The 27194-nt window shown below is 34.8% G+C and overlaps 1 protein-coding gene across 3 annotated transcripts in view; it reads left to right on the forward strand.

The window, feature by feature from the left end:
• Positions 1-27194, forward strand: part of pdgfc (platelet derived growth factor c) — a 106968-nt gene that overhangs the window by 27190 nt on the left and 52584 nt on the right. The window contains exon 2 of one of the 3 annotated variants that reach the window (XM_069187955.1): positions 12955-13044. The exons of the other annotated variants lie outside the window; for them this stretch is intronic. The gene's annotated coding sequence lies outside the window, so the exon portion shown is untranslated. The remainder of the gene's footprint in view (positions 1-12954; positions 13045-27194) is intronic. 3 annotated transcript variants of the gene reach the window in all.

Consider the following 27194-nt stretch of genomic DNA (forward strand, 5'->3'; position numbering starts at 1 on the left):
CTGGAATGGTGTTATGGATCAATGCCTTAATGGTGACTAAAATGCATTTTGCCTGTTGCTGTGAATGATTTGTAAGGTTTTGTTGCAGGTGAATTAATCAGTGATCAAAGGCATGAGATTGTCAAGAAGGTTAATTTTATGGGTTTTGAGTACGTCAAGGTAGAACACATTACAGGGTTGTTTGTTTAACATACTGTAGGAAGGAACAGGTCAGCTGGATAAGGAGTATCAGAAGGATGAAAAGCATGTGAAAGAAAATTAAAGGCCCTCCTCCAAGTTCTCATGATTAAATGCATGGGTGGTGCATTGAAAATGTCTAATAGTTACCTAGCATTCTTTGACAAAAATGACCCCAGTCATGAAAGATGTGCTGAGGTTGCCAGTGTGAAAAAGGAAGCCAAGGATGCCTGCTACACTGAGCCTTTCAGGGAGAATTAGTACAGTCTTACTTGTACACGTTTTTTCTGGAAACATTACATTCTTAATTTAATCAACTGGCTCATGACACTCCATTTCCTGGTGAGAGACAGTTCATCCCAAGTCCCAGGCTCTGCACACACAAAACAGTACAATCCAAAAGTCTTTATTTTATTTATTTTTAAGGCATCAAACAACAAACACAAAGACAGCGCTCAAAAACACCCATCCCCACTCATACTGTGCATTTCCTTTTTTACCAAACACTTCCGTAATATATACACTACCAAATACCATCATGTAATTACACCATTGTGAGAATGTGCATTCTTAAACCCTTGACCAATTTACTAGTAATTAAACAATTCCCTCTAGTATGGCTATTTACAAGATATTTATATGCAGTGTAATTACAACAATTACAGCCCTTTCTTCAACTGGCCTGCCACACACCCCCAGTCAATAGATATTGCTGCCACTTTATGGTACATGTAGGTCCAACCTCCATGAAGATTAGGGTCCACGTTGATGAAAAATGGATTGAAGATTGATGTAAAGTATGTACATTTTGTATTTTTATGTGAACTGATTTCTTGGAAGTAAAGGATTTTTCATTTCATTTAACAATTATATCAATGATGCCCATAAACCATGTTATCTGTAGTGAAGGAAAATAACTTATTTTTTTCTTGGAAATTACAACCAATACCAATTTCTTTACACAAAGCATTGTGAATACAGTAGGTGCAGTACAGTTGGAACAGAAACAAAGATTCAGATCCCAATTATGACACTGCATTTGTGCCCTCGATCAAGTACTTTACTGAAATTGCTCTACTTACTGTAAATCCTCTACTACTGTATATAATCAGGTTAAAATGTTTGTTGTTTTCAATAAAAGCATTAGCTAAATAAATTAATACTTATATGGACAAATGAATGAACATATTTATTTCCAGGATAACAGGGAAAGAGGCATGGAAAGACATAAAAAGTAATATTTTTCCTGTTAACATCATTTTTTTATAAAGCAGAGCAAATTAGAAAATGAGTAGTGCTTCAGTCAGTTTGTGATGTTCTCTGAAACAGAGAAAGACACGGAAAGGTATTTCACGATACTTGGAGGGAGAACCTAGAGGGAGCACAGAGCAAGGTGAAGTCTATTTTCTACGTGGGTAAGAATTTGGTTGTCAGATAGCTGTTACTGTAGCCAGCAGTTTCCTGTTAATCGAAAGTAAATTATGTTTTCTTTTGAATGATTGAGGAGCATTAGACTACCAAGTCCGTGTTTCAGGAAGAACTGGAAAGGTGTTAATTGTAGGTGTGAAGGCTGACAGCATTTAATTTGTAGAGAAACAACACAGCTGTTTCTCAGCTTTACTGTACATCTCTAACATGTAGTTCTTTGCAGGAGGTAAACTACATATTTAATACTTCAAAAAATAAGTTTAAATAAAAAATCTGTAGCTTATGTGGCATGTGGAGCATTCTGGAAGAACCGTAACAGCTATAGTACATCTCTGGTAACGTCTACAAAATCCAGATCCTTTAAAATAAAAGGATCCAGAAAACTGGATTATGTACAAAAGGCACTCAAAGGGCTCCAGAGATTGATGATTGATTGATTAAAACCAACTTCAGGGAGATGTTCATCCTGGATTGTAGAAGAAATAGCTTGGAGAAATGAACTGTGAAAAGCTGGTTGCAGGTGTTGAAATTTAATGAATTTCACAGGCTCATTCAAACAATACCATCCAGCATTACATCACCAAACACATTTTCTGAACTCCAGGACCTGGAATAAGATGTGAGAGATCAAGGACAGAGTAGCTCCATCACTGACAAGAAAACTTAATCTCTGGTCACAACTAAGAATACAAAAAAAAATTTGGTGATTATTGAACATGCCATTGTCTGGGATACCACAACCCAGATTTGCAGATGCTATCTGAGATGGCAACAGTTTGCTTATTTCCCTGATTCTAAGGTATTATCCTTTATATTTGACAGTCTTCTAGTTAGGGCAGTCAAATACCCAGCAGTTATTGTCTATGAGGGCATTAATGACATTAGATTTGTGAGAGTGCAGTAGGTTTGGACAAGAAGCAGTGGGAAATGAGTTGCTGCCCTTGGTCACCTGTCCAGTTGTGGGAAAACAATTGGTCGGATGACACTTAAAAAACCTGGAAGCAGAGCCTTTCTGGATCAGTCAACATCTGCCTTCTGGAGACTGAGGGCAAATCCTTTTGTTATGTAAGCTGCCCCAGAGGGAGAAAGAAGAACCTGACTGAAATTGTTTTGTCACTTTTTGATGTACAGTAATTTTTGGAAGAGTCAGAGAGACTTTGTTTGAAGCTGCTAATCAGTTTGGCTGTTGTGCCAGGAGTTAAAGTAGACTAAAAGTCTACTTAGTGTTTTGTTTGGTTTTGAAGTCTTTTCTTTGCAGTGTAAAGAAAAACGTATGGATGCTTTGTGTGTCAGTTTTACAGTTACTTGACCGTTACTGTTGACCTCATCTCCCTCTTACACCATATTTGACACATCCTTGAGCAAGGTGTTGTAAACAGGAATGTCAGACACATAAAACAGTTGTAAGGTAAGGAGAAAAAAAAAACAAATGATAACAGATATAAAAATAATCCAAATGTACAGACACATGTTTTCCTTCTGTCTGAGTTATGAGCTCAGCATCTGCTTGGTGAGGTTTAGATGGTAGCTGCTAGAAGTGGCAGATGTTTTGGATAGGTTGTATGCATTCATCCAATAAACCCATATCAAGAAGTTTCTAAAATAATTTCCTGTACCCCTTTACACACTTTCTTTTTCTGACAGGCATTTTTGCTGGTATGCAGACATGGTTAAGACCTTTTTACATAATTAAGATTGAGCTTTCTCTCAAGTACCCTTGACATAATAGAAAAAAAAGCTTGCTATGGGGTGAAAGACTGATGAAAAGGATTATTTAAATCTATATTTTTTAATGTGGATAATCAAGCTACTTTGCAATTTTAGCAATTAAGTTTAACATTTTTAAAATGTGCAAGACCGTCATTGCTCCAAAGAGGCAACTGAACATTCAACTTCGAATTCCATCTGCACCACTCAAAGGGTTAAAGGAATTAGTCTTTTCCATATGTTTTTGTAACCTTAATGAAGTATTGTATGACAAGCTTTATCTGGGTATCTTTGATGTCCAAGGAACACATCTCCCCATTTCATCTATTAGTTCCTATGGAAACCTTGAGTCTTGTTAATTTGACATACAAGAGGAAACCCAGGAGTGCTGTATGTACTTAAAACAGGGGTCTATTGTATATGAAAACATATCACACATAATGTTAAGAATTTTAAAATAATTTGAAATAGCATTTTTCTTCCTTTAGACATTCAGAAACTGGTAAAAATATTGAAAGAAAAAGTGAAGCTGTACTTCACAGCCAAATATTCTAAATGAGTGAGTGTTATTTACACTTACTTTTTATTACAACAATTTGTTATATATTAGTTTGATCCAGTGCTGACTGTTTTGTGATGTGTTTTTACATAATGAGTTAATTCTTTTTTTGTAATTTAATGTTCTCCAGGACACACGCAGAAAATGAAAATCTGATGACAGCATGAAACTTGCTTGTCTTCATCTTCGCTTGTTGTAGCTTTCCTGATTTACTCTTGGAATGGCTTAATTTTCTGAATGTGTATATGTTGAAAGAATCTTTACACATTATAGGGGTACTACTAGCTTTCTACCCTGTGAAAGCAACACATATATTTTAAATTTAAAGAGATGTCCGCCCTATAAAATGGGGTTTTTTTCAGATGCTCTGAGCAGTTGTATTTATTAAATTATTACTCATTAATGGAAAGTCTTTAATTAAGGAATAGGTCCATAATTTTGCCATCCAGATCTGAAATCATAACATTATCAGAAAAGGGGGCTCTCAAGGTGAGAGCTGGTAAAGGCCTCGGTCAGTGAAAACCTTCCCTCGGAGAACAGGGTGGACCCAGTACTGCACAGCCTCCTAGTTTGAATCTGGACTACATCAAAAGATCACTGTGACTGGAAACTTGCGGACAGCAGTATTCAACTGGCAAAGTGCCAGGGGTACAAAGTTAGCCAAGGTTTTCTCAGATCTCTGCACAACAATTATACCCTGTAACTTGTTGAGTGCCTGTATTAGAAGCAAGATCATAGTCAGTCTGCTGTTTAGCACCTTAGACATATTACATACAGTACAGTATATTATTTGGCATATACTGGGTAAAGAATATAACTTTGACATTTTCAGTTGATATGTGTATCTCTCTTAAGATAGCCTAAGGGCTGCAGCAGTAGGCAGAGTTGTCTTTAATAAGAAGTAGCTCAACTAACATTTTCAACAAAATCTCCTGCTACTTGGCATGAGAGGTCAAAAAGTGAAGTGAAACATAATACACAAAGCAACATCAGACATCTCATTTGCCAGATAATATCTCACTGCCATAATCTTTGTCCCTCTGCTCATGCATAGAAAACTGGCTTAAGAAGAAATGAGTGTGTTTTGGATCTTCCTTAATTTTGTAGACTTTTTTAGTTTTTTGCATTTTCCCTAAGCTTATCATGCCTAGTACGGATCCAAAGTAAAATCAACAAAAGAGTATAAATGCACTTTTTGCTGCAGAATTACTGGCTTGCAGACAAGAACTGACAGCAATACCTCTCTCTTGAGAGCAAACCTTGCCACTGGCACTATGAAAGAAAATTATGTTGCAGTGCAGCTTTGTGGAATGCTTTAAGGAAAAAGCTGCATAAGATACCTGGAGTGATATCCCATTCATAATTGTAGCCCCAATGGGATTGCCTACTCTTGGTGAGGTATAATCTCCCACTACATCATTTTCTTTTAAAACATTTGCATTGCTGTTTTTCATTAACACTTATACATTTCAGCATTAACACTATCTCAGACCCCTGCTGGTTAATGAGATTCTATTGATGTTAACATTTTTTGTTTTGTTTTAATTTGTTATAATATTTCACATACGCATTCGATTTCATTTTAGGTACTATTTCCCCTTTTCTTTCAATGAATGGTATTAATGTGATGCATAATACAATTAATATAATTCACATATAATAATGTCAGTTAATGGTTTTTGCTTTATACTGTATAGACAAAGTCTTTTCATGTTGACTGGAAATATAATTTCTGAATTTAAAGCAGTGGACACTTACAATGTTCATAAGAAAGTTCTAAATATTGAGTAAAACATTTATTTTAAAAATTACATTCAATATTGATGGAGTATTGTGAAAGACTGCTGCTGGGTCACATTTCCTGTATAAGAAGTTGTATAAATCCCATTGGGTCTAATTTAAAATGAAATAATATTTGGACTGTTTTCTACAATGAAATACAACCTTAAATTTTACGGAACTCATTTAAAAGTTGGACTCGTTTTCTAGGAATGTTCTGTAGAAGCAGTGTATTCCTTATAATTAAGTTTTTTTTGTCCGCTGACAGTACTGTCCGCTGACAGTAAAATAATCAGGAAGAAACCATGGTGTGGTTGTGACTCACTGGGGCAAACCAACTGACATTCTTCAATCTGAAGGAAAATGCAGTCAATTGACCTAGACTTTTATGTCATCCCTACTAATAAAATGAATCCTTCTAGACTTAAATCTGTCATGTAGGGTAAATAATCTGAATCAGGAGGTATTTTTAGCACAAACAATAACTAACAACTAAACCTGTTGCCATAAAAATATCATGTTCTAGATTATTAGTATACAATTATTTTTTATATCAATAAGCTCTTTTTTAGTACTTAAATCTTAGTCTTCTAAGACTTTTTTATCATGTTGTTTGTTCGGGATATTGGGAGCATTTTTAAAAGCTTCTTGAATATATAAATCACATCGTCTAAAGATCAGGGATTGCTGTAGGGAACATCAGTAGCATTCATAGTAACATTTCCTTTGGATACTATTTCGTCAAAATGATTACTGGTCTGAAATTGACAAATGCATTTTGATAGTGACCACTTGGCTATTATGTAAGTAGGCTACAGTAGCTGACGATGATGTGTCTTAGGAACTATTTTTCATTCCAAAACATCTAGAATGCACTAATGCCTATGATGGAAATCTTTTTGTAGATTTTAGTTTTAAAGTGATCATCCTGTAGAAACTACTTTAGAAATTAACCTTCTCAACTTTAAAGTTCTCAGCTTTGACCGTTCTATATAACTTTGGATTCTTTTACATTCCATGTGGTGAAATTTAACAACAGATTAACAACAAAAAAACAATTTCACTGAACATCGATACCACTCAAGCATGTGTAATTTACTTTTGTGCTTTTTGTTTACTATTACCTGTGTTTCCATCCATAACTATAAAAACATGTTAGTTGATAGCTAACAATGGATAATGCCACTTTTGAGGAACTGAGATGCATCTCGTTTAGAGGCTGAAGAACTGGTGGACCAATGTTTAACTACAAGTGGGGAAAATAAAACAAATTAGAGCAAAAAAAGAAGGTTTATTTGGAACCTTTGTGCCAATTTTTGACTATCTCAAGTTGATCTGTACAATTACATCCAACAATCATCAGTTAGCAATATCGGTGCCATTGTGAAGAAAGCACAAAAGCACAAAAGCAATTGTTTTTCCTTAGACAGCTAAAAACATTTGGTGATAATTTCTTCTGAAACATTATTCAGTGCTCTAACCATTTCTGCTTCAGCATGGTTTTAAATTCTGACACAAGGAAATTTATTAAAGTTGCCACAGCATCTGAGATCATAGGAACAAGTAAAGGAACAAGTGTAGGAACACCCGAAGGAGGCTCCACAGCTGAAACGCTGGGTTTCTTTTCTTCTCTTTTCAGCAGGGAATAGACCTTTGCTTGTTCCTTTGCAGCCTATGCATGCTGATGCAGCTATCCACTTGATCTAAGATCATTAGCTGTCATTTGCTTAATTTATAACTCATGAATAGCTGGAACTCAATCTGAATGAGTAAAATTATAAGGGAAAACAGAGATACTAGAGTGCTTAACAGTGACATATGCTTAACACTTAACTTCAATGAATTTGTAAGCCACATCTGCTGATAACATGCTAACAATGAGACTTAATAAAAACAATTAATATAACAAACAGTATGCCATACCAAAACATATGATAGTGTCTCAGATGGAACTGTTGTCTAGTACATAATGATTCAGAATCTGTGCCCATGGGTAACTATATTGACACAAATATGACGTTATGTTAAAAATACTAATGTTATGGATATATTTCTCATTTTTTTTCATGAATGCCATGAAAGCATGATTCAATTGCATTTGTGGTTTAAAACGTTGGAGCAGGTGTGTTATTCAAAGAGATGTGCAATGTGTTTATTGGGTTTGTTCCTCATGGAAGGTAATGTCTGCTTGTCATTCTCCTTTTCTCATTTTGCTCTCTGAACAAATAATTAGTTTTTCCTGTGGAAATGTAATCGAGGTGTCAATGAGATAAAATATCGACTGTTTAAGATTATTTTTAAATTGTATACATGGGTGTTAAATTTTTTATGTCGCAAGGAGGTATTAGAGCTGTGCTAATAGGTCCTGGAATATGAGCAGTCTCAAATTTAAAGGTACAGTACTGGAGCTGAGTTCCAGCACAGAGTAATCACTGCCTGCTACATCTACACTGAATCTGGGTCTCTTCCTGCTGATCAAGGTCACCGAACCCAACACTGGTTTCAGCTTCTTCCATTTGGCAGATGCTGTAGGTCTATAAAAGCAGGAACAGTTTTTGTCCAGCAGCAGTACAAACGTTGTCATTGCTAGGGCTAATGTAATTTATTAGGACAGGTAATAGTCTACGTTATTTGTGTGTACAGTTGTATCCATTGGTAATTAAAGAATAATGTAATGTTTGTGTACAAGCATACTGTAGTATCATGGTTAGCAATGCTTAGAATCATGGTTAGCACCATTTCTTAAGGCATTTTGTGTCACTTTTGAAGCGGCTTCAACAGTAATGGTGCTTGTGAAAATGGCTTCTTTGTAATTTATTCCCAGTAATCACAAATACAGAATGTTAAATTATTTGAAGTCTCTAAATCATGCAGAGGTTGCTTGGAAATATGTTAAAGTTCAATAAACATTTTCTGTCGAAAGCATTTTTTACCAGTACTGTACTGCTACAACTACTACTGCTCTTACTTTGAATAAGGATGAAAAGTGAAAGAATGAATACAAAGTTGACCCATGACCTCTAAGTGAACTTGTGTAGTTTGTTTGAGGAGCAAGATGACCGCAGAGCACACTTATCATCATACCCATCCTTGTTGTTTTTTAACATTCTTGAAAAATCTGTTTTGAGAAAAAAAGAAAACAAATAGAGCTGCTCTATGTGGCTTGCAGACACATGTAGCTGTAAATTTTAATTAAACATACTGGAGAATTATTTTAAGTGTTAATTTTTTTTAATTCAGCCATACAAAAGTAGGGTAGCATCATGGCATTTAGCATTACAACCTCGTACTGTAGCTTTTCAGTCCTGAGTTATTCTGGCCTACTGATGTCTGTGTGGAGTTTGCATGGTCTACTGTGAAGACATGGATTTTTACCGGGTGCTTTGGTTTCCATTCATAGCCCTAACACATGTTATGTGTGTTAATTATTGTCTCTAAATTGTCCTGTGGATACTGTATACTGTATTTGCCCTTCAGTGGACTTGGGTCTAGCCAGGGTGTATCCTACCTTGTCTCTATGGCTAGGCTTCAGCTCCCTCTAGTTCTGTATTGAACATTTAATTCATTTTGTACTGAGGCACGGTAGATTTACATCCCCATTTTAAGAATGAAACTCAGTATTCTAAAAGGAACATCATATATAACCTTGCTTAAGTCAGACAGTCTACAAATGGAACATAGTTTAAACTATTGAAAGTACACTGTGAAAAATACATTAAACACAAAATATTGAAAATAAATATTTACAAAAATAAGGATCGTTATTTTGCTTCAAGTGTATCAGTAAGGCTCACAATGTATTGAGAAATCAATGCTATCATTTCAGGGAGTGTCAGTAGAATACATATCACATGCTTAACAAATGTGATCACGAGTACATTTAAAACTAAAACAGAGACACATTTTACACAAAGGGTTGTAAAAGGCTGGGAGGAAAAAACCTACCCAGTCATGTTTTTGAAGCTGATGCCCTGGCTTCTTTGAAGAAACAGCTGAATGATTTATTGAATCAATAAATTTACAGCAACTAAATCAGTTAGATGGTCAATTGCAATCTCATTTATAACTGTTCATCTGTCCTATGTAAGTATAAGTTACTGAGTCATCAGCTGCCCTTCCAAGATATCAATTTCAACAACTTCAACAACGTTCAACAACTTTTCAGTTTTGTTGCTGAGATCAGCCTGTATACAAGGTTAAGAGACGTCAAAGGTAATTTCATTTTTTTACCTTTCACTGTTTTGCCAAAACGTGCCGCAGATTTTAATCTTATGTGTTAAAATTAAAGGAAACAGGAATCTGTTCAGAGCCTGAGAACTGTACAGGTTCTTTGTTGGTTTCGTTTTAGGGATTGCATTGAAATTAGGTACATAAGCTCTATGTCCTTCTCCTAGCAATGAAAACCAACATTCCAACAGGAGCATCACATACAAGCAGGCTTAAGTTTGACAGACAACAGACTAAACATAATTTGAATATTGATAGTGATAGTACACATTGCCTTTGAGAAATTGTAAACCTGGATGTCAAATCATAATCATCTAGTTTATTTATGGCTATATCAAAGCATGAATGGCTGCCACTAAGGTTTTATTTTATTTAACATTGCTTGAAAGAACAAACTGTACATTATTAAGAATACTGATGCGAAATGAGAGACTAGTTGTTGTCTCTGATAAATTATAATAAGCAGTGTACTGTAATAATTTGTTATGATTAGTTCTGTCTTCCTTAGTGTACTGTAGATTCTAGATTAGCCCTTGCCCTACAGGGAATGAATCATCCTTAATAATAAGGATAGACATTTCAAATACAAAAAAAGATTAACCTTATGTAAGTTCATCTATAGCTATGCAAACAATATACATAAGTGTGCAGTTAAAAATTTACTGAAGGGATATGGAGCACACCAACACACCAACGGCAAATGCAATTTCTTGGGACCCTGATCTCCAAGTAAAACAGAAAAAACAGAAAGATTTGCAGAACAAGTAAGAAATTCTAACACGTACAGTTGGTTCTTCCCATGGTATCTGCTTAGAATTTGGCTGTTATCTTGGTCACAGTGTGACTTTTATGATTATTATGTCCTTGTAAACTGAAGGCTGTCTGTACTAGGCCAGCTGAAAAACCATGAGTCTAAATCCAGGGCCACAGATTTCAGGTGTTTGTAAGAAAAAAGTCATTTTAAAATATTTTTTTTCTTCTTTTTGTTCCTTTATATACTACTTTTTGGTGAAAGAAACAATCTGTGTACAATCATTTAAAAAAGACAACACTGGAGATTAAAATTCAGAGTGAACATCTTTGTAAATATTTTCACAGTTGTATCTATTATATGGAATTCCACCTTTTCTGCATACATTTAGCTTTTCCAATGGATAAAGACTGTGTAAACTTGAACCCTGTGATTTGCAGCACCCAGAAGCTGTTTATATTAACAGATTTTTTTCCCTCCCCTGTTTTCACCCCTTACTCCAGGAGTGTTCACCCCTTTCCACAGGCTGCCTCTTGCTGCTCCTCAGCTGCATATGTGCTGACAGTTCAAAAGAAACAATCTGAGCTCATTCCCACAGGACTGCTGCACAGCTGCCAGGCTAGAGGGAAAACAGTTTTATCTCAGTGTTTTATCTCAATGATTTCATTTGAACCAAAGACTCACAACTCAATTCATAGATCTCTGTAATACCCTTAGTATTTCTCCATTGACAGTACTGCATAACACAGACTACACCACTATAAATTGGTGGTGGTGGGGAGTTATTATAGTTTAAAAACTTGGTATTCAATATAAAAACATTTAATAAGGTCCAATATTAACATTTAATTGAATATTCTTGATATTGCATTCCTGATTTTAATTTCACTCAGGCCTTGTGAGTTTTAGAAATCAGTTGAGAAACACTTATTTAAACACCTATGTCTGTTTCAACAATTGATATAGTTTGCAGACAATGTTAAATCTGAATGTAGCAAACCGCTGATGAATTACAGCTCTCAAGTGTTCAATGAGCCATGGAAGTAAAGATAAGAGGAAGGAATGGTTTTGTTTTGTCTGTTTTTCTGTTGCTGGTGTGGTATTATGCATTTTCTTGCATGTCACCACTAAACTCTGTAGCCCTTTCAGGGCTATCAATGGCTTCTTAATGGTATCCCTGACCAGTTTTCCTGCTCAGTATGAAAGGACTTAATCTGGGCAATGTCTAGGTGGTATGTTGTGCTTTCCATTTCTTAATGATTTACATCACTGAATTAGGGGAAATCGTATACCTTTCTCATGTTCTGTGCCCTTCTCTAAATCTATCACTGTGTTTTGGGAGCTCCTTGCTCTACATTGCTTTTTTATCTTTCTTTGAACTTTGCTACATGTCTGAGGGGCCTTTATAAATACAGGTGTATTTAGTCTGAAATCTAATGAGCCACTATCATTGTACACATATAGAAAGCACTCAGCTAATGGTGTGGCTCATTAAGGTTATTTTGTACATCAAAATTAATTTGGGTTTACCATAGCAAAAGGGGTGAATACTTATGCAATTAGCATATTTTAGTTTGACTTTTCTTTGCACTTTTTGCTAACTTAAAAAGTGCTCAGTTTGAACACTTAAGCTGTAATTAACTATATTCACTTAAAAAAATCTGTTAACATAATTTATAACTCAACAAAACTGGACATCTTTGGAAGGGATTGAATACTTTTGCAAGGCACTACGCACCAAGGATCAAGCTGAGATATTTTGGGTGAGAAATCACTATTTTCTTTTGAAAAATTGAAAGATGAAATAATTGACTGTGGTGTAAGAAGTTTATTTGACTGTAGTGCACTAGGAATTCATTGCTACTGTGAATGTAATGATTACAGTAGCAACCTGAGATACAGATGAGAACTTGTAGTTGCAAAAGAGACCTTTGCGGTTTCAACTAAAGGTAATACAGACATGTATTTCCTCCTGTATTTCTTTTACATCTAGACATGAAAGCTTTACTTATCCATACTCTTCTGACATCATGAGCTGGAGTAAGGTATCTGTTTACAGATGGAAGGCAAATATTTTAGGGATCTATCTATATTTTCTAAATTATAAGTTTCATCCATTCAGGCTCTGCAGAAGCAATCGTTTCAGGATCTGAAAGTCAGACCACAACAAAGTCCAGTATTTAGAATGTCTGTCATCAATGAAATTTTATCCCTGAATTTTAAAGACCTGGATTTTTAATCAGTCTTAATAACAGTATCTGGATCTTGCAATGTAAGCTGTCTGCCAGTTTGGCGAGGCTGGATAACACTGTAATTTGCTCCCTAGTTCCAGCTGCCAGTGTCTGACAGATGTGACTACAAAGGCCACAGAACTCCCTCCAATGTAAGACCCCACAGCTGTGAAGAAAATTACTTGGTAATTTCTGAAAATCTGTGACATGTCCATCAATAGCTGAAAAGCTGCCAGTTGAATGTTTTGTTACACATTTTTGGAAGACATTTCTTACACAATATATGAAGTAAAATTGCACATTATGTAAAAGTAATATATACACTGTTGCATATACAGTAATTTATATATATACTGTATGTTTGTTTCTGCATATATGGTGATTTTCTATAATAAACCTTGAGTTTTCTTTTTGTGATATTTGTGTGTATCAGCCCACTTCAAAAATATGTGATTGTTGTGTGGTGGAGAGGTTTTGGGATTGTATTGAGATGGGCACTTTAATAAGGAGCTTTATGCCTGTGAGTCGTACTGACTTTCAAGAGACTAGACTAGGGGCAAAATGAATATTCATATCTTTTTTACAATGGAGAGTATGGGAGTAACAAACTACTACTTACTTTATTGAGGGGATACCACATTTAACAAATACCAAAAAGGTACATTTTCAATTCACTATTAAACATTAAATCTCTCTTTCTAAATGAGGAGAGTAAAATGATATTTCTGGGAATCTGGTATAAGTGATTGTTGATAATTGAGCATGAGCTCAACGGAGGAAACTGTCCGATTGTCCTACAATGGGAAATAAACTATAGACACTTATCAAAAGAGCAACATGTATTAGTACAGTATGTATTATTAAGGGCAGGGTGTAATTTGCAGATTTGAAAAATAGCCAGTTTGAAATAAAAATAGAATCTAAGATGGAAAACAGAGGGATTGTTGAAATATTGTTGGCACCTGCATTAAAATACTGAAATGGCAGCATGAAGATGTGTTCATTTGCCAGTACACTAATAGGAGAAGTACAGTAGTAAAACTGGATAGTACTGTATGTTTGTGAGGAAATATTATTATTTCACATTTCATGTTACTGCTAGGAAAATGATCTGTAGATAAAATTATTTCTTCACCACTATGACTGGTTCTAAATGCACAGCCAACTTCAAAATAAATCACAACAAAAAAAAACTAATTTTGAAATAAACTTACCTTGACCTTTAACATCTTGTTGAAAGATGAGCTTCATTGGAGAAAACAAAGGAGTACCATCAGCATGGATGTAGTCTTGCACAGTATTCAGGCTGTATGAACAAAAATAGCAGTGATGCATTGCTCTATTTGTATGACAGGATATCTTGAATGTGTGCAATGGTGATTATTAATGAGGTTATTTTGATGAGGAAGGTTTCCATTAAAATACTATTGAAGCATATTGTGTTTTCTGTTAAATTTTGTATTTTCAAACAAATTATTTAATCAGAAATTGAAGCCAGCTAGGTGGCAAGGTTAGAGAGATGAAGATATGGAAGTAACTTTTAATTTTTTTTTATCCTGCTAAACCAAAAATCGAAGATGTATTATATTACAGTAAACTTGGTTTATACCGTACATAACTATCCCTTGATGAATTAAACACCTACATATATTATTGATGGTTTTCTGAATTATTTTTGTTGTAATGTTGTATATTCTTTTATCTGTGTGTATTGAGTTTTAACATTGCCATTACACTGATACTGTACTTTCCAAACAGATTATTTTAAATCTAATATAAACTGGAAATTATTTTTTTATTACTTTTTCTTGTAATTTCTTGAATATTTTACATTAAACTAAATAACTTTGTGAGAAGCCTATTGAAAATCTCTGTCATTTTCAGTGTATGGTACATATTTGTTGTTTCTTGAGCAGTGTTATGGATACCAAGATTCCAAAGATGATGTCATATCTAAGTTAAGGCAAGAAATCCAAGGTGGAAGTCAAGTGGATGTAACCACTGGTGCTGTGCATGCAAATACAAATCTACTGTGAAAATCTTCAAGCTCAATGTGTCAAAAGACAGCGTACAGTATATGATGATACAGAGTTAAAGTCTAACAATTACTGTAGGTTAGTTATAAATTATAATTACATGAATTCCTTAATATTATTGTATTTTCAAGAAAAATAATGGTAAACCTTTAAATTTAGTTTGACCAATAAACCTCCAGCCGTTTCTTATTCTAAAAATAATAAGACAAAAACCATTTTAAATTGCCATTCTAATCCAGTGGTATTCATAGGTTTATTGCTGTTCATATTTTTCTGGTTATCAGTTTATAGTTCTAAAAAAAGAGTTTTTCTGTATCAAATATACACCAATTTTATATTACTGTATATTAACACAGGTGTCTACATGTGCACATTGAAGGGCATGTGGTAATTAGAGGTTGACACCAACATTGTGTATATAGATTTGAAAAGCTTGATACTGTGAACCAAATTAACACACACGGCTGCCAGATAAAAGTGTTATATATACATGTTGCCCATCACCAGGGCTTCTTTTGCTGTCTCTCCAGTATATTCCCAGCCTGGAGCCACAGAGCCCTGCCAGTACAGTTACACGAAGAGGCCACTCTCCCTGATTCAGAGGACTTCCTTGGATTCCTAGAAGTCAATCACCATTCCATTGAGTCAGCCCAAGCGTGACACTACAGAACAAGACGTTTACTGTACATACTGTAGATTTAAATTATTATGGGCTTTGCAGAAATGTAAATGTCAATTAATACATTTTATGTAAATATTGCTTTAGTTGGTAGTCAGATATTTAAAATAATTGATACATTTAAGCATATACTGTATACAGAAAAAATAATTTAAATAGTCCCACCAAGGGAGTATGCTGCGTTGCACCCATTGCCTGTCAGGTTAGGCTCTCAAATCCTATACTGAATAAAGCAATATAGAAAAAGGATGGATTGAAGAACTTTAATAACTATATAACAAATCATGCAACTTCTAAAATAAGAGTTTAAAACATAATGGACAAGAGAGTTAGGTTTGGTAAATGCTGTCAATACTTTTAGAATTAATTAATTTCTTAATTACTTTATTTGTCATCTAAACAAGACAAGATATATATATATTGCTATATTTCCCATTGATGCATTTGAATGCTGATTTAAATTATAAAGTATATTATTTAAATGATAAAGAGCACTAATCCCTCACTGTATGAGCCACCGTTATGCATGTTTTTGTTTATAAGAAACATGGTAATACCTTCCATTTAACAAGCAAGTTTTTTAATTTTATTTGAACTTTTTTTATAATAAATGCTTATACTGTACATGTTTAGTGCATATAGTACAGAACAGTACTTTATGCAAATTAATTTGGTAATCACTTTAACAATGTAACTACTGTACAAGAGTGTTATTGGTTTCCTATGTATTTTTTATATATCAACAATTAACTTATGTTACAGTAAAGTATGTTACAGTACTCAAATAATTAACCCAGAAAGTTACTGTTTTCAGACTTCACCAAGGTGAAGTTTAGGTGTTTGAGGAAACATTTTAGAGTTTTGGAATCAAAAGGAGATTATAACACTGGCAGTAATGGGGATTTAAATTTAGTTTTACCAGATTTCACCCACCTTACAAGCAGTTTTTGAGGAATAAATTAAACATGTATAACAAGGGATTACTGTAGTTTAAAGAATTGAGTGAAGCTGAATCAGTGTGAGTGTCATGAAGTGTTTTCAGGGCCCTATGCAGACAACACAATCCGGGGGGAGTGAAGAAAACACGGGGAAAAAGGCATGCAAGGGGCTGGAAGGAAAACAGGGGGGCGTGTCCACGGTATGCTGGTGTTTGGGGGAGGTGTGGCTGAGGCAAACAGTCCAAGGGAGTCCGAGGCAAATCCATGAGTGAAGCAAATGTCCAAGACCAGGTAGTCTATCCTAACAGACAAACAGAGTTAAAAACTGGAGTGGGATCTGGCGGAGGGTCGGGGGAATAAAGAGGGTAACGGGACCAGATGCTCCCTAATCCCTTACTCAGTAGGTCACGCCGTGATGAAGTCTATACCGTCGAGTCGCTCCTGGACTCGCGGGTAGGCGGGTAGGCGGGCTTCTGGGCTTCCGTCCATCTTCCAAAGCTGAGCCCCAATAGGCAGGAACGTCTGGCTTATATAGCACAGGGGGCTGGAACTGGAGGCAGGTGCGGGAGATGAGTATAAAACCAGGAAGGGCTGGAGTGTCCTTAAGAGGAGGGATTTATTATTGTGACAGTGAGTGCTGTAAAGAACCAGTAAGTATCAATTCCACACTGAAAAGTAGAAAGAAAAACCTGAAAATGGCTCAAAAGCCAAAAGGTGGTGTTGTTTCTATTATCTGTTCAGTAACCTCTACTTGTTACTAGTTAAAATAATGAAATAAAGTGTTTTAAGGGATAAATTGTCATTTATAACAACAGAGAGTATCCACTCACAATTTCAAGGCTCAACATAATGATATTTTTACATTAAAATGTTATGGGATTGAAACTTCTTTGGAAGAGAGATAGTAGCAATACCTTGTTTAATAAAGGAGATGCTTACTGGATTTACCCTTCAATTTTTAAAAAGCTATTGCTTAACTGCAGAATTAGACTTATGGTAGTATATGAAAACATATTTTTTATAACACCCTTTCTTGTAATACCTATAGGAACAAAGATATTTATGTAAGCTTTTTTTTCTTACTGGAACCATTAGCACTTTGAAGTCTGCCCATCTCACATTTCAGCATCTCTCATTGTTAACCCAGATCTGTTATGCATTGTCTCCAAATCTAATTAAAATGCAATTAGTCAATGTCCCACAATTTTGTCCATGTCTGTGCATCTAAGGTTACATCACCAGAGAAAATGCTAATTCCTGGAGGAGGATAACTGCTTTAAGGTTCAATACATTTGGAGTTTACAGCTTGTATTTCACAATTAATTTTTCTAATAAAATAACAATTAAATATAAAACTGGTACTTTATTAGTATTTAACTTCAATTAACTTTTTCTCTCATCTGAAATTTATGATCAGTTTGCTGCTTTTGTGGGAACTGTGTGTGGATTCAAAGTTCCTAAGCAATGCAGAAGTTATGTGATCTCCAATTATTATTTTAACTGCTTAGTTACCCCTGCTTAAAACCATAGTCTTTAAACATCACATTCTAACTCTCCTCTGTCACTTTTTGATTAGAAAATGCAGCTCAAACTTCCATTCGACATTTAATATCCCCTTTATGCAATCCATAAACTAAATATAGCCTTGTCTTTTTTCTAATTTTAGTCTTTTTAACTTAGGAATTCTGTGTCAGCATTATGGAGTCTCTTGCTTTGTTCTTTTGTGGGTTCCAACAGCCTAGTAATGCATCCTCTTCCTCAAAAAAGTTAAACATACTATTTCAAATTATATTTTTTATTCTTCCTTCAGCTAGAGTTTGTCTGAACTACAGAAAAAAGTAATGATTTTCATGATGATGATGATGACATGACAAGCAGTGCCCCTTAGAGGTGAGGAAGACTGACACCATCCTGAAAGCACAAGTATACGGCAGAGTTAGAATTTCTAGTTGGAGCTTCCTGGAAGGGCCAGAATCCCCCTTCTTGCCTTAGAAAACTTTCTCAAGTACAAATAAAACTAGCAAGAGATTATGGGAATTCAAAACATGCCAAAAAGCATGACAGAATATCATCACAATAATAGCAAGAGCAGAAATCATTCATTTATGTAAAGTTTTATCAGTGCAAAAATCCTAAGTATACAGTGCCTTGCGAAAGTATTCAGCCCCCTTGAACTTTTCAACCTTTTGCCACATTTCAGGCTTCAAACATAAAGATATAAATTTTTTATTTTATGTGAAGAATCACCAACAAGTGGGACACAATTGTGAAGTGGAACGAAATCTATTGGATTTTTGAAACTTTTTTAACTAATAAAAAAATGAAAAGTGGGGCGTGCAAAATTATTCGGCCCCCTTGCGTTAATACTTTGTAGAGCCACCTTTTGCTGCGATTACAGCTGCAAGTCGCTTGGGGTATGTCTCTATCAGTTTTGCACATCGAGAGACTGAAATTCTTGCCCATTCTTCCTTGCAAAACAGCTCGAGCTCAGTGAGGTTGGATGGAGAGCGTTTGTGAACAGCAGTTTTCAGCTCTTTCCACAGATTCTCGATTGGATTCAGGTCTGGACTTTGACTTGGCCATTCAAACACCTGGATACGTTTATTTGTGAACCATTCCTTTGTAGATTTTGCTGTATGTTTGGGATCATTGTCTTGTTGGAAGATAAATCTCCGTCCCAGTTTCAGGTCTTTTGCAGACTCCAACAGGTTTTCATCCAGAATGGTCCTGTATTTGGCTGCATCCATCTTCCCCTCAATTTTAACCATCTTCCCTGTCCCTGCTGAAGAAAAGCAGGCCCAAACCATGATGCTGCCACCACCATGTTTGACAGTGGGGATGGTGTGTTGAGGGTGATGAGCTGTGTTGCTTTTACGCCAAACATATCGTTTTGCATTGTGGCCAAAAAGTTCGATTTTGGTTTCATCTGACCAGAGCACCTTCTTCCACATGTTTGGGGTGTCTCCCAGGTGGCTTGTGGCAAACTTTAGACGAGACTTTTTATGGATATCTTTGAGAAATGGCTTTCTTCTTGCCACTCTTCCATAAAGGCCGGATTTGTGCAGTGTAAGACTGATTGTTGTCCTATGGACAGACTCTCCCACCTAAGCTGTAGTTCTCTGCAGTTCATCCAGAGTGATCATGGGCCTCTTGGCTGCATCTCTGATCAGTCTTCTCCTTGTCTGAGCTGAAAGTTTAGAGGGACGGCCAGGTCTTGGTAGATTTGCAGTGGTCTGATACTCCTTCCATTTCAAGATGATCGCTTGCACAGTGCTCCTTGGGATGTTTGAAGCTTGGGAAATCTTTTTGTATCCAAATCCGGCTTTAAACTTCTCCACAACAGTATTACGGACCTGCCTGGTGTGTTCCTTGGTCTTCATGATGCTCTCTGCGCTTTCAACAGAACCTTGAGACTATCACAGAGCAGGTGCATTTATACAGAGACTTGATTACACACAGGTGGATTCTATTTATCACCATCAGTCATTTAGGACAACATTGGATCATTCAGAGATCCTCGCTGAACTTCTGGAGTGAGTTTGCTGCACTGAAAGTAAAGGGGCCGAATCATTTTGCACGCCCCACTTTTCATTTTTTTATTAGTTAAAAAAGTTTCAAAAATCCAATAGATTTCGTTCCACTTCACAATTGTGTCCCACTTGTTGGTGATTCTTCACATAAAATAAAAAATTTATATCTTTATGTTTGAAGCCTGAAATGTGGCAAAAGGTTGAAAAGTTCAAGGGGGCCGAATACTTTCGCAAGGCACTGTAGGTTCTTTTGTAAAGGTGCTTTAGCACTGATTGAAATCAGGGAAAAAGTCATCAACACTGTATCCAATGTTTTATTGGTGATAAAAACAACATATTGGGATGGTCACAAATGAAATCATATTCCTGCATCCCTATATTAAATCATGAAAGCACGAAATTAAGAATACTGTCACTACTTCCCGCAATGTTACAACATGTTTTACATATCACATATTACAGTAAGTTCTACAAATAGCATCACTGCCTCAAAGCGGCAGGGCCCTGGGTTCAATTCTGGACCTTGGGTGCTGTCTGTGTGTAGTTTGTATGTTCTCCCAATGTCATTTGTGTTTCTGCCTGTTGCTCTGGTTTCTTCCCACAGTCCAAAGACATACTGGTAGGTTAACTGACCCTGGTATAGTATTTATGTGTATATGTGTCTGTGTGTGCCCTGTGATGGACTGGCATCCCATCCAGGTGTATCCTGCCTTGTGCCCATTACTTGCCAGGATAGGTTCTGGCTCAAGCTGGTGATGACATTGCAAACAAGTGGCATCACCAGCTAGAGGTTAGGCACAGAAAAGATAGATTATGTTAAAGGATACATTTCAGGATTGTGGGGAACATTTTTATGGCATGGTAACATTACTAAATAGTACTGAAAATGTAAACAAAGTAATGACATTTAAATCATAAATCCAAAATAAGAACAAAATATACAATATTGGGTTTCTCAGTTTGATGGGTTTCTCCGTGATTGAGTACTTTTGAGTTTTTCCCTCTTATTTACTGCTAGTTGGCCATACAACTAAAATAAGAAAATGGAAGGGAACAACTGCAAATGCAAACATAATCATCAGCTTCACATGACAACATTGCAGACATGTGGAAAGCGGTTTGGCTTGATTTGTGTTCAACACATACAAGTACGCAGCTTATGTCGCACAGCAGAAGGATGAAAGAAATTATTAAATAGAATAAGGAAAACAGTGAAAGAAGGAAGCACATGTGACTATCTTGTATTTTTTATGTTTTCAAAATTTCAGACTTGTGTTTTAAAAATACAATATTGCATGATGTTACTCTGATGTTATATTATAAATAACCTGATAAAGAATTTATTGTAGGGAACAAAGTGTCCCAAATCTTCACAACCATCTGTGTGACAGATTCAGTTAAGAAACGATATTCTCATAAAGCCGTATTATTTTCAAAGCTAAGAAAAATTCACATGCACCATTCACCATCTTCTCTGACCTACTGTAAACCCAAAAGTAATAAATATCTGAAACCAGGCTTGGAATTTACTGCACCTGTAGTAACCACTACAAAAGCTTTAATATTTAACAGATGTGTGTGTGTGTGATTTTTAGTGGCTGGAAAAGCCAGCTTTCTTAAATCTTGAACAAAAGTAACAAGATTTTTAATTAAAGATATGTTAAATGCATTACATTTTATGTTTTGTTGTACATACTAAATTAATTGACAAAATCTCTTAGACAAGTACACAGTTTTTAGTAGACTGAAATATTTTTTCATTGTTCTAGGGGTTAAATGTGAGTGTGCAATAGGAAATTAAATTACCTGACTTAGGAAAACTGAATACATTGCTTATTGCATATATATGAAAAACATGAACATTTTGATAACTTTGATTAAGCCAAGGTGAAAAACTATTAGGTTGCTTGTTTCATGTCAACAACATGTTGTTCATATTTTCTAAAACAAGTTTTCAGAAAAAAGTGTTCTCTAGTTTTTTATTCTCAGAAAAAAAATAATTCTGTGCTTATGTTCAAAAAATAAATAATATGACATTTTCATATGAGTCAAGTGAGAGCAGGATTGAAAATAAAAGCAAATGCAAATCGTTTGCACAGATTTCCCATGTGAATGAACGGTGCATATTCTGCTTCGATAAATTGCATTCAATGACTGGTTTATCAGCATACTATAGTGTCTGTAGTATAGTGTATAGTGTCCGAAAAATCGTGACTAAAGTTTGCAGACCCATTTTGCAGCCATCTAACACCTTGCTATCTTAGACAATCTTAGACCGATGCTTTTACTTTTAAAGCTTTTACTTTGACTTCTTTGCTCAAAATAAAGAATGGGGTGTGGTCTTTTAAAAGAAAAGCAGTGTATGCAATTGCTGGTAAATAACTTCCAAAGGTAATAGAGGTGCATTTTTAAAAAATAAATACTTATACATTACTTTTATATTATAATAAAGCAAATGCTGGGACATTTATTTATTTTATTTTATTTTAAAACAATTGTGTTCAACTCAAAGCCAATAGAACTTATAATCAGGATTAATAGTTTTTGTTCTATTTTCATATATACTGTATGACAGTTTGTCATTAGGTGTTGTTTAAATGCATTGATTTCCTGATTATAATAGATAACGTGAAAAAAAAACATTTTTTTTTCCATTTAAGCATAACTGAACTGGAGTTTCATATTATTTAGAATTAGAACAGTAGAGTAATATTTGTGTTACTTCAATATTCAATTGAAGGGATAGATGTCTACAGTATATAAAACAAGATTTAAATAAATATTAATTTACTTATTTTTATTCTAGGGATGTGATTTTTTGCACATACAGAAACTAAAGAAACATACAGAAACTAAAGAAACTAAAACTTTGATTAAACAGTAAACATATTTTGCTACTTGGTGGTACTTAACATTGTTCTGTTAATGTGATTATTCCCAATTTCACATACTGTATAAAATTATACAATCATGTTCATGTTTTTTATGGATTGTTTGTGTCCTCATGGAGAAAATGATAATTTTATGCTGGATTTGCCATTGAATTAAATTCCTGACACAATATGCAGTAAAATAAGACACACTTACAGTACATCTTTGTATGTAAAAAGTTAGCGATTGAAATTAGTTACGTGGTTTGAGGGGTACTCTCACTAATCTGTAAGAAAATACAATAGCAGTACTGTACTTTTACTGTAACCCAGTTCACTCTTAATCTCTGATGAAAAACTAGAAAATGAGGTCAAGGAAAAGTCATGTTTAATGTAATTAACCCTGATGACCAAATTCTGTTTTTAACATTAACATTGATTTGCCAGGAAAGTGGTGTCATTCTTTGAGTCTGCACATCACACAAAAACATCCTAACAGCAGGAAATACCCTAGCACCTCAAATATATGTTGGAAACTATCTGGGAAGGATAGAAAAAAAACAATCCTTTGGGTTGTTTTTCTGACCTCATGTGTCAGTCCTTATCTAGCACCGTACCTGAAATTGATAAGCGTATTTATTCCATCCTCCAAAAATACAGACTGGGGTGTCTTCCAGTTTTTTATCAATCCAAAAATATGTTAATGCAAATAAAATTAGTTCAACATCAAATTGCTAACCAAAACCATATTGCAGACCTTCCTTTCCTTTTTATCAATAATTTTGTAGATGGAGATCTGTGTGCTTCCACCGCAAGTTTCGCTATAAACCTGAAAAGCATTAGGATTTTTTGGAACATAATAAATTGATAGGCTTTTGTCTGAAAATTTGCCTAACTAATCGAGGCCTTAGCATTCTGTTAATTTGTGTTCCTCATAAAATGACTAAAATATTGAAACTTTAATTTTGGGTGAACATGATTTAAATTAAGTACTTAGCACAGTTTTTTTCTGGATGCCAGAGTTAAGAATGTATTCCAGCATTTTCATTCATAATTGAACTAGAGTGTAAGCAGAGGCCTGCACTGTATTAACAACCATGTGTATTCTTCATACCACATGGATTAGACTGTTATATGTCTTAAATTTAAATGTACATTAATCATTATGTTTTTTATAAGCAATGTTATTTCATTAGTATAATTCAGAGGTAATTAAAAACATACTGTTGTGATGACTGCAGCTGCTTCTGTGGTAAAGAAAACTGTGTGTATGTGGTTTTTTAAACATTCCAATTTTACCAGAAAGTACAGTAGAAAACAAAACAGTGAGGAGAACTGATCAAATACAATGCTATAAAATGCTCTATGGAATTACAGGCTCCATCATGAAAAAACATCCAAAGATTCTTGACTAAAACTATAAAAGCATGGCTTTTTATATAACCCAAGGACATTAAAGGTCCCTACTCAGGCTGTGTGGTTTAATGACATAACTAACAGTTATTACTGCACAAATGTTCATTAACGTGTTATACTGTATACTGTATAACATACAGTATTCTTACTGTATAAGAATAGTCTTGTACAGGGAAGTGCTTTTTTAATCTTACCTCATTTGTAGTACAGTATATGGTATACACTTAGGCATATTATTCCAGTAGTTCAGTCAAATTGTAATAATGATGAAACGAGCCAACAGATATAGTAAAGGAGTTGTGTTCTTGACAGTTTTGCGTTAACTCACTTAATTATGTAGTGCTGGCCGGGTCAGCAAAGCAGGAAGCTGCTGCAAGAGTTCAGTTGCTTGGAGTGAGGGGAGATAGAAAAGATATGTGCTGAGTGGTGGGAGCCAGTGAGTATTTACTTGTAGGAGAGTGAAAGTGCAAGATTACAATTTGACCTGTCCCCAGACATCTGTTAAGTCACACTGTATATAGAGTGTTAGACATAATATGCCACCAATACCAAAATTAATATTAACCAATAAGTAGAAACTAAAACAAAAGCATTAATATATCTCAATTTGTGGCACAAAACACACCAAACAGTAAGGAATCTAAGATACCAATATGCTGTAGTTTTACCTATTTTTATATAAATATATATAAATTAGATTGGGATGATTTTCATCAATAATGCTTAGCAATAAAAACTCTTGTATCAGGCTAAAATGACTTTAATATCCAGAGCTCTTGCTACATACATCAAAATTCAATCCATAGAAGTGTCCGAAGATTATTCACATTAAAAGAGGGATTTACTATACCCTCAGATTTCCAAAAACAGAAGACTTGGACAGAAATTGATGTCTTAAACTCACCTGGTTTCATCTGATTCTGATGAACAGATGATTCTGTTTTATGCAGTTCAAGGTATTCAGTCACTTTTCAAGTTTTCTTGTGCGTATAATTTATAGTTTGAATCTATATCAGTGTTTCATTTTTTTTTCTTTTTTAACATAGAAACGTTTACTGAACAGTATAGCATATATTGTACTTAAATGTATAGATAATGAGTTAATTATTCTATATCTCTCATAATTTTACTTCTATTAAACATTAACTTGAACCACCTGCAAAAACCATTGCAATAACTCATAACAAGAAAACATGATTAGAATTCAAAGTTTCTGAAACTGTAATAGTTACAATATATCAGTATCTCTAAGATATTTGTTTTGTATGGTAATTCAGAAGCTCCAATTTCATATTGTTTGATTCCACCATCTAACTTGCTTTTTATTACACGATTATGTCTATTCATTTTCTTTTATATGTCTGACAGTTTCATTGATGTTCATGCAGTATACCACATATTTTGACCATTAAACTTAATGGTTAACCTGTGTTAACCTGTTATTATTATGTGCCAAGAATATGAATTAATCTTTTTCTGTCTTCACCTCAAGAAGGACTGGCAGTTGTAAAATATTTCCTCAAGATTTTCCGTTCCTTAAGATCCTGTTTTGATTTGATTTACATGTGTGCTTTAAAACCTGTCTATGACTTTAGTGTGAAGATCTTGTAAACATGTGTGACAGGGTTTTTTCTGAAACTAATACAGTATATGCAGCAAATATTTTGCATTAACTTATTTTAAGGGGAAAGCAATGATGTACCACCAATGATATAGTCAGTTTACATCATTAATAATGTCCTCATATATCATAAAAGGTTGTTGAAAAAAGTTTTTTAAAAATGGCTAAACTGTTATCTAATGCAACAACAGTGAATTATTGTCAAGCACCAAGTGTATAGGAAACAGTACCATTTTCAGAGCACTAGCAGCAGTACTCTTAATAAATACTATAGCTGTTGTAACAACAGAAGCCGCTGTAGAAGTATAATTATAACTCTATAAAATGTTGTAAGATCAAATATGTATGAGTTTTTCTGTTCCAGCTAGCCACTTTGCATAATAATACAGTGGAACATGACAAAGAAAAGGCTTTGCTTCAAAATGCTTTCATATTCAGGTATAACATTAGCACATGAGGGCCTGAAGCTCTCTTTATTAAAAATCAATATGCTTTCAATTGCAAAACATATTTTCTAATACTGTGTATAACTTAATTTTTAAATGTAAATGTATTACATATATCAAAGACTGTGCAGTGTATGTTAGTATTGGAAACAATCCAATAATGCTCTTACCTTTTTCTTCTTGGGGAGCTGTGTCAGTGTGCATTTGCTACAAAATGGAACAAGTAAAGGTTAATTCCATGCTGAAAAACAAAAACAACCTTTTTCCTGTATAAGCCTTCTTCAGGTATGATGGAAATAGAGGAAGGGAGCAGGGAAATAAGCATAGTAGAACAAAGGACTCTATATCTTTTCCTCTCCTATGCTTTTTATCCCTTCTTCCTTCAATCCTTTCTGCGTTCTAGCATACCAAAGTAGAAGGGAAAGATCAGATGAATTACAAATTATGTAGAGAAAGAAAAAACCATGAATGCATGGTTGAACCACGATGGAAAAACAACCTCAATCAAACTGAAACAAGCAAGTAGAGAACAGGTGCAGTATGGAAAACATGGTCCAAAAGGCAGCCCTCCTTTTTAGCTGGAAGAGGTCTTTACATATTCTGAGGGTTACCCATGTTTGGTGGCTAATCCCTAATGCAAAGGCTTAGACATGTTTTCTTTTTCATTTTTTTCCCTAAAGTGAACTACTTTATTTTAAAATTATATTGTTAGCTGTATTTTCTGGAGTTTGTAACAAAGGTTTAGCAGGAACATTAGGTCCTTATTTTGCTCACTTCCTTTCACCTATTGTATGTACTA

The sequence above is a fragment of the Lepisosteus oculatus genome, chromosome 1 (assembly GCF_040954835.1).
Source record: "Lepisosteus oculatus isolate fLepOcu1 chromosome 1, fLepOcu1.hap2, whole genome shotgun sequence".
Classification (NCBI taxonomy): Eukaryota; Metazoa; Chordata; class Actinopteri; order Semionotiformes; family Lepisosteidae; genus Lepisosteus; species Lepisosteus oculatus.